Source organism: Dermacentor silvarum, chromosome 7, assembly GCF_013339745.2.
Source record: "Dermacentor silvarum isolate Dsil-2018 chromosome 7, BIME_Dsil_1.4, whole genome shotgun sequence".
In the NCBI taxonomy this organism is placed as follows: Eukaryota; Metazoa; Arthropoda; class Arachnida; order Ixodida; family Ixodidae; genus Dermacentor; species Dermacentor silvarum.
In genome coordinates, this window is record NC_051160.1 from 98,945,247 (window position 1) to 98,954,860 (window position 9,614).

The 9,614-nt window shown below is 43.7% G+C and overlaps 1 long non-coding RNA gene across 1 annotated transcript; it reads right to left on the reverse strand.

Moving 5' to 3' along the window:
* Positions 1-2,125: 2,125 nt before the first annotated feature.
* LOC119459650 (uncharacterized) lies at positions 2,126-3,485 on the reverse strand. The gene is made up of 3 exons (XR_005193733.2): positions 3,316-3,485; positions 2,312-2,548; positions 2,126-2,196 (listed from the first exon to the last, which is right to left on the reverse strand). It is a non-coding gene; the product is annotated as an uncharacterized LOC119459650 (long non-coding RNA).
* Between the last annotated feature and the right edge of the window lie 6,129 nt (positions 3,486-9,614).

Here is a 9,614-nt window from a genome sequence, read left to right on the forward strand (position 1 = left end):
TTCTCAAAAGCTCAGCTGTGAAAGCGGTTCCTCTGTCTGTTATGATGACAGCTGGAGCACCATGTCTTATGACAATGTTCTCAATGAAACGTTATGCCGCTTCAGCTGCCATGTCACTCGGAAGTGCCTTGGCTTCTGTGTGCCTCGTGAGGTAGTCTGTCGCAACTATGACACATTTATTTCTGCTGGCAGATGTCAGAAATGGGCCTAGAAGGTGCATTCCAATTTGCGCAAACGGCAACACCGGCACTGCAACGTGGTGTAAAAGCCCGGCGGGTTTAGTGGGTGGTACATTGCGTCACTGACAGTCAAGTTCTGATGTAATGCTTCACATCGGCTGCATGCTTTGGCCAGTAATATTTGTTTTTGACTCGTGCCAATGTCCGTGTGTAGCCGAGGTGTCGTGAGGGGGCTTTGTCGGGGCAAGCCTGCAGGATTTCTTTGCGGAAAGTATGTGCGACGTTGCTGGCATCTGATCGTCTTTGTCGTCACTATCGTGGCTCGATGCAGAGGGGGTCGCGGCAATATAGCATCAGGTCATGTGGTGCCCGCCAGGCAGCGTTGCTGGCCTAAATATGTAACACAGCCAATGCAGTGGTCTGCAAAGCTCCCTTGAAATGCCAAGTCTTTCATGCTGTCCCAAGGAAAGGTGGCTACCCGACTTCGTTTAGCCGAGTGGTTCTCTTCATGTGTGTACTCTCAACATACCAGTGCATACTTGACCACGGAGGCGTTGGTGTGGTTCAAATAAATCATTGTGACTGCATTGCGGATGTGTGTGTACACTTGAATTGTACTGTCATGTGGTCTCCAAAGCTCTCTGGACACGCCAAGTTCTTTATGGCTGTCTGAGTGCATTAGCCCAGTTCACACAAACTGTGGTGGCTGTCTAGCTGCTATTGCTTAATGTTGATGCCATTGGGAAGCGAGTGCGCCTTTGTGCGATGAGCTCCCAATGGCTTTGAGCTTTGATGGTCTTTCAAAACCAAGTGACATGTGACACGGTGGAGACTTTTCACGGCTCATAAAGCTCTTATATGAAGAATGTTCGCTGCGCTCGAGCACATCTTGCATGAGGTCATCAACGTATCCTGCATAATGAAGAGGTGCAGTATCAGTATGAAGTTGTGCGCAAGTGTTGGCAACCATTTTTTCAATTTTTTTGCATTATCTTTTATACATTAGGATACATTCATACAATAGGATTCTGCTTCCGACGCTCAGCAGAAATTGCTTTTCGCAAGTGCAATAGAGTTCAGTAGAAGTGGTCCAGCAGTTGTGTAATGAGAGAACTTCTCAGTTTTACATGTATTTGGATAGAGAAATAAGAGTTGACCCGAATTTGTACATTCCGATTAACACGCATGTATTTGCAGCACTCGCCCAAGCATAAACATCTTCCAATAGCCGTAAAACTTGGTCATCTATAGCACCATGTTTGTCTAGCTAGAAAAAAATTGTACACAAAGATCAGCTTCCCTTATCAGCCTGCAAATTCATGTTTAGGTCAAACAAAAACCTGTACTGTACATATGTAGAGGTTAACTGTTATATACTCAGTTCCTGTGAGTACGATTTTGCCAGATTTGGCACATCTTTATAGTTTCATTGGTTTCCTGCTAAGGTCATTAAAAATGCCGCCGCAGGGCATAATACCCCATGGTTTATTAAAACATTCGTTGACAACACTAGAGCTTTACAAAACAGCGAAAATGCTGAAAATATCGCACTGCAGGGTAATTGATCTATGGTTGGCAAGAATTTCGTGCACAGGTGTTGGTATGTTACAATCTGTCGAGAAATGTTACATACCGTAGCTTGGGTCCTCTTTCACTGTAGTCACAGTGAAGTGGCCTCGCCTTGCCTTGGAAGATTTAATCTTCCACCGCTGCTCTCCATCCTGAGTGAGTGCTTGGTGCCGTGCAGCATTCTCATTGATGTGCAGCACAGCGAGCCTCGTTCTAATGACGAGAGGTTTGAATTATACCCTTGTCTTATTTCTGAGATGTCGAAATTAAAATTACCTCTCTTGCATTCCGTCCACTCAGAAGGCATTGGACTTAGGAGCAAACCGATTCAGCACGCTGTGGAAGGACTCCAATGAAAACGTTTGCACCTAAGGAGAGAGCCGGCGGATATCTTTCAGTAGTCTCACATTGTCGACAATGGCTTTGAGACGAAGAAATGCAGGTGATGCTGAAACAGATACGTATAACAAATTAAAAATCTTTTTAGCTTTTTATCTGAAGATGTGATGTCCACACTAAGAAACGCTGTGTAGGGCAAGAATACAATTTACAGTAGTGCTTACCTGGTCTCAACCATTCCCTGTCGTCAAGGGAGTCATGGAGGCATTTTTTGTAGGGCCCATCATGGCCATCGTGTTTGTTGCAGACGTGGTTGAGCAGGCTTCTCCACATGCTGATGACAAGCTCACCATCACCTTGGCCCATGGCAGCCACCAAGTAGAGGTGGTTTAGGATGCTTTGGATCCAAGGTGTGATAACTTGATGTGTGCGGCTAGCAGCCAGGAGCTTTTTTTTCAGACCTAGAATATATGACAAGGAGTTGTTATTAGATATTTTATTTACTGACACTGCAGTCATAAAGCGAGGGTTGTCGCGTGAGCAAGATGGTTTTTACTAAGCAAGTAACAGTGCCAGGTGCTGTATTGACCAATCTGGACCATAAAATGCAATCTTTATGCAAATTTATTTTCATTTTAAGAAACTAACACACATTCCTGCATGTCGTCTGTCCTTTTAGTATGTACACATTTCTAAAGATCACTTGTGATAAGAAAGTGTTCCACCTGCTTAGATGCATTTGTGCAATAGACAAGCATAATTTGCAGAATAAATCGCATTGCAACGTACAGGTAGGCAATAAAAAAAATCCACTCTCTTTAATTACTCACTTCACGTCACCTGTTGTAACTGAGAAATTGAAGCAGACCTGTAGTGAAGTTTGTAGGAAATCTTGAGACTAGACTCTCTTTCAAGATATGCAGCCTCCATGAGTGCTAAGGAATATGTCGCCGTTCCAGCTTGCAGTTCCTTCAAAGTGTGTGTCACACAGTTCGAGATTACCTTGGCCACAACAACAAAGCATATTTTACAATATTTTGGGCACAGATGTCGCAAAAATGCTATTTGTCTTAGGTTTTAAGCTAAGCAGACATCTAGACATTGCGATCAATCATGCAAAAAAATGTCTGCCTCGTCAGGTAATCCTCTTGAATAGGCTGAATTGTGGTTCATGCGATTCTTGTGCGTGCTATTGTTAAATTGGCCTGAAACCGGGATATGTGCTTACCTTTAGCAACATGCCAAGTATCAAACCAGTGCTTAATCTCTGGCTTCTCCACGCGGCAGTACCGGTTGACACCAGGATGTCGGTCTGTGAAAAGAATGAAGCTTAGTGAGCAAGGAGGTTATATAAAACTCCTAGAGTAGCAGCTCCTCGCAGCCGCCTACGGGAGTGAGTGAAGCCACAGTGATCATGTTGCTAGCGGCAAAAGAGAGTGCATCCGTCGCATAGGCGGCCGCGGAATAAGCGCAGGAGTCAGTTTCATTTGCACTACCGCAATAATATTTTGAGAAGAAACATCTTTAAGATTTAAATCAGCTCACAATTAGCTGTCTTGAAAAAAAAGTTGTGCATCCAGCTCTAGCTGCAGGCTTTGAGAGAAGCTATCAGCGAGACACTTCGCTGTGTTAAATTACGAACAGTCTGTAATGTCATGTGACTGCTCAACATTCACCCCTGAATACCCGCCGGTTGGCAAGGAACATTTTCAGTCATCTTTTGTAAAGACGTAGTACGCTTTCCAGCAGCAATTTGTGACTATACGGCGCATGAAATCAAGACATTTTGTCACTAACGTTGAGTATATCACCAAACTGGGATCAATGATATGTTTTGCAACCACTAGATCACATGTAAACAAGCACAGGTGTGAGGCACATGTAAGCCAGAGCCATTGGCATCCACAACGACAGCTTCCCTGCAGCAGCTGCCCGCCCACGTCACTCAAAAATTCCACCATGCACACGGCTTCCTTTTCCAGCAACAGCAAATCTCCTCACAGCACAGTGCTTGTCGCCATTAACAGCTTCCGCCACCAACCCTTGCGATAAGCCTTTTTACTTATCTGTTTCACAGCAAGTGTGTCGTAGTGTTAGAAAAAAATGTCTTTTTTTTGTATCATTCCTGGCAGTGTTACACATACCTTGACCCTGCAATAAGATACATATCCAGACTTAAGGACAGGGGAGGTTGCTATTTTGGACCTTCTCAATATACGTGGCTAGGCATTTGTTCTCAAGTTGATTACAAAAATGTAAATAAGATGCTCTAGCATACACAGCAGCAATGCTTACTGTTTCAGATTGCATCACCAAAATTAAAAAACACAATCTCTGTATGGTACCTGTTGTCAGCGAACGTACCCTGATGCCCAGCTTCTCGACACCCATCAAGCACTTGGCAACCCTTGTTTTTCATAGAAACACTGTTAGGGACTTCAGGTGACTGCACAAATACAGCAGATAGTTTCATAAGAATTTACACAATATGCGTATAGTACTAATAGTAGCACTATGTGTTTACCTCTCCAACTTGCACTTGTTCTGTGTGCAAAATGCAGCCATTCTGCATAGAAAGCACACTGTATATCATGTACTTGGCACTGTAGCCTGGAGAGTCACAGCACCCGTCACCTGCCAGGTGGACTTGCAAGCCAGCAAGCTCACTGGCCATTTCAGCTTGCTTACGGTGGAAAAGCTGGAAAAACAAGTGCATAATATATAAGTGCCTAATGCATTGCTACAAAACTGCTACAATTTTGCTACCATAACAGCATCCTAATGTACTGGGGTTGTATTCAGTTGGGGCCATGTGCGAGGCACTGCCAACTAGAAAAAGCAGGATGGTAAAACTGTTCAATGTGAGCTAAAAGAAACACACAAACAGTTTCTAAATTTCAACACCATGTACCAGAGTTTGTATTCTTTAGAATCATGATGAAGCAAGTTAGATGGGCCAGCTGGTTACAAGAATTAGGCAGCATGATGTTTCGGTGCAACTTTAGATCGCACAGATTGAGATAAAGAGGACAAATGCCATTGTTGGTCCTCAGTATCCCTAATTTGACATCTAAATTTGCACTGCAAGATCAGGCTCTAGGATATCAGACTTGGTAGTCATGCAAGGGCTGTTGGTTGTACATTACGTTGCTAGAACATTACCCTAGGAAAAATTCAAATAGAAATACTTTATTGGCTTCTATAGGTCTCATCTTATTGGATTATGAAATGATCGACTTGATAAGCTAATAAAACTGATAGCCTGTATTGGTCTATCGGACTACAAAATAACATGCCTGATACACTGGTAAAACTGATAGCCTGTATTGGTCTATCAGCTTACAGGTGCATTGGTGTTGTATAAAACCAACAGAGCATGCCTAAATCATGCTCTAGTTCTTTGTAAATGTGGCCCAGTAGGCGAACCTCGTTTATGGCAGGCAGCAAGTAGGCCCTCTGGTAGTTGTAGAAGGTCCGTTCTGTGATGGTCTCCACGCCGATAGAATTTAGGCACCTCAATGTCGCAGCCACTGCACAGCCAGAAAATAGCACTCCTGCTGCCAGAAGAATGTTTCCAGCTCCACTCCCACGAACAAGTGGCTGGCTCCTCCACTGGAGCATGTGTTCTTTGTCACACATGCCCTCCACTATGAGCAAAGTGCCCACAACCTTGGAGCTGATGTCGCCTACTGCTTGGCCACAGACCTTGCAGGTGGTGAGCAATTCCCGCAGGCAGCTCTCAAAGACGATGAACTTTCGTTCAGTGTGCAAGGGCTCTTCTAACCTTGTGGGGACTTCTGAACTCTCATGGTGAGCACTGCAGGCAAATAGCATCAAAAAACATCTCAGTACTTGGGTGCTCATATGTCTGTTTGGAATTGTACGATGCATGGTGGCACCAGTTAGTTTGCTACCATTTTGCTAGTTGCAAGACATGCCATCTAAAAGCTGTCTGCCTCGCCTCCTATGCATGAAACAGAGTTTAGCCGCAGGCTTCTCAAGAGAATTCTGCTGCCTTTTCACATCTTTAGTTGTTTCCACACATATGGCACTCTAAGTTGCAGTCACTCTAGCCCCCTATCACAGCTTGAGTATCATATAGCGTCTATGAGAGCTATGATGGGTAAAGAGTTGGATATGTTGGTAGTTCATGTTTAAAAAAAACATCGTGAGGGAAAGGGACAAACGAAAAAAGCCACACACAGCACTGTTTAAACAGAAGCTATCACTTTTTATCTCCAAAGTGAAAAAAAATTCATATCTTTACTTGGCTTGTCCGAACAATCTCAAGATTGCTAACATTTCCAGGTTTTCTACAACAATAACTTGCTTCTACCCTGCCATTTGAACAAAGCATGGCAAATGAACTGCTGTCTTCTTTGGCACCTCATTATGGAATTCTGTACGTGATAAAATTAAACCATTGGTATACTTATGTTGACACACCCTGCACGAAATACTCGCTCAATAAGCTATCGGAAGGCAGTCATTAAATTATAATTGCAATCTTTGCTTTCCATTTAACGTTTTCTCGCTTCTGTTGTTTTTTGATTTAGTATGTTTGTAAAGTTCCTGACCTTTGCTGATATGCTCTCGCGCTTGTCCGTTTGAATTGTGATGTTTTTCTATAATAATTGCATTTGTCCAGTTCTTATGTAAACCTTTTGTGTAGTTTGTTCTCGGATTTTGTTAATACGATTAGAATTCTGGGGTTCACTCATGCACTGTTATGAAAAATTGTGAAAGATTTATTTTGTTGTGAGTGTAGTGTATTTTATTGCACATGATACCTGAAGAAGTTCTCGCTGAATGATGGCGCATAGCTGGTGTCTTCTTGAGCTGCTGGCTTGTCTTCATCACCTGCACAAAGTCATCCATCTCCATTGGCACAGGCGTTGAACAACGGAGAGGTCTGAAGTCTGCTGGGAGCAATGGTAGTGGGGTGACTTGTATTGCAGTGTCTCTTTGGGCTTCAGGGCATGCAGCTTCACGCTCATTCAGCACTGCACTTTGTGTAATGGAGGGATGCTTCGTCTGTGTCGCTATGGAAACCATGATTTTCATGGTCATGTGCACCTGCGTGGCTGGATTAAAACCGCTTGGGTTAGCAAAACTTTTTTGAGTTACAAGGTGCCTAATTTCTTAACCATAATGAACATTATCTGTTATTCTGCTGACATGCAAATTCTGCCAATAAAGCACTATTTTGCAAATGTGCATAGAATGTGCACTGTTTCTGAGTTGTTTGGTCAGCTTACCAACAGACTGGCATTCTGGTGTCGTCTGGGTTTCCAGTGTTCTTGTGGTTTTTCTTGCGGCTGTCTAATATGTGATGGATAAGAATAAATGCATACATGGAAGTTCAATATCTTCTTAAATGTATATTTCAAACATCACACTTCATTTCATGCATCATACATTACGACGCATCAAATGCATCACGATGTATTTCATAGATGACATTGGCATTTTTTATGTTATTAAAATAATTTCATGCAAGGTGTGTTGCTTTCAAATTGCAAGCCATTCAGTTTAAGGATGTTCAAAATGCTTATGGTACGTGTTATGAAAATGACCTTGGCATATGAAGTTAGCTGCTCTAAAGTAAACATTTATTGAGAGCCACATCCGTTGAACTGCCCTGTCCTAGGCCACCCTGTTGCACAGTGTGAAGCTGCATATGAGTGAGGCATTACGTAGCGCCTGTATGCGGTACATTTATCTGCTGTTATCTTTTTCAGTAATATCTTGTATAAGTTGAGAGTACTTACCTGGCTGGCGGAGGTTTTCAATACATCGACACGATCTGTCACGCTTTCCCGAGGTGGTGTATGACCCTGCAAGAAAGCAGCAACTTGTTTGGCAGCGCACACACATACAAAAAATTGATTATGGGGTTTTACGTGTCAAAACCATGATCTGATTATGAGGCACGCCGTGGGGGACTCCGGAATAATTTGGACCACCTCGGGTTCTTTAACGTGCTCCTAATCAAAGTACACGGGTGTTTTCGCATTTCGCCCCCATCGAAACGCACATGAAGGATAACAATGTTTTCCACTGTGCTGATTGCATTCGTATCGTTGCATTCGCAGTATAGTTCCGCTTTCTCCGCGTGCATTGCGCTTGATAAAAGTGCGTGAAAGCCGATAACATGCACTGTCACAGCTACATTACAAGCTTGGCCGTTCACCCTCAGAACGACGGATACTACGACAATTTATAGAACCCCGAGCTCTTGCCGATCGACGTGCTAGAACCAAGCAGTCCGGTCGCACTATACCTGGAGGCCGCGAGCTCAATTATTTGCTAGGGTAGGTCTATTTGCGCTCATTGTATAGGAAACATGGCAGCCGCTATACTCTGTGGACTACTCCAAAATTTTCATCTAGTCCGAACACATAGATAGTGGTGCGGTAGTGCTCAAAGAGCATAGTTCTGAAATCGTGCCCGACGAGTAGCACCCGACCTGTTTGTGCACTTACCTTTGCAACGGGAAGGAACAAAGACGGTAGGGCCTCGCCTCTGAGGTGAAAATTCTTCGTGCTGCCTCCAAACCGTTGCATTAGCACGGTATCGTGCTTGTAATCATCCGGCGTAAAGTGACGACCGCAAACGCGCAGATCCAGGCGCCTATCGGATACTGAAAGTCCGATGCGCTGCAGCCACTTCGCTCGTCTGCTGCCTTGCAGAGGGACACGATGTCGCAGCTTGACATATTGCTGGTCGCTGCGTTTGCAGCCCACAACGGAACAACGATGAACCATGGTGCTCGTGAAAAGAAAGCCCGAGACCAACACTGACCGCGCAGCTCTCGTCAACCCGGTGCACGTTGTGACACACGCAGACGACACTTGCTGTGGGCCGGAAGTGCCTTTTTGTGTAGTGATACATGTCCTTGTGCATTCTCTTTCTGTTACTTTCTTTTTATAGAAACAAATTAACTAACATCTAAACTATTACGAATGATATTTGTTCACCATAATGTTGGAAAAATAATCGATGGCGCGCCCTGGGCAACCGATCAGATAGCTGCCCCAGTGACGTATTCTGGGCAAATCACATCATCTGGCAAAAAAAATAGCCGCTTGGCGTGCTGCAATCGGTGGCGAAGCGCATTTTTAAAACCTTATAATAAATTACGCGCTTTACGCAGAGCACTTAGATGGGTCAATTAATGATCAGACGGACCTACTCTATCGACTCAGTACGTTTGTACCAAATCGTCAAAATCGTTTCAGGGTCCCTTTAACGTTGCATGTAAAACACTACAATTGGAACAACCAGGCAACATTTAAACAGCGCTTTAAGTTACTTGAATATTGGCACAGTGCTGCAGGTCGTTTCAACAAAGAAACATACACACTTGGGCACGAAGGCAGGAATCTACACAGAAAGTCGATGCTCTATGCATATATTAATGTTCCATAGTATACAGTGGGTCATCTCGTTTTGTTAGAACCATATGCGATGATACATCAAACAAGGGTTAGGTGTGTTTAGGTAATAGTTACAATACGATTATTT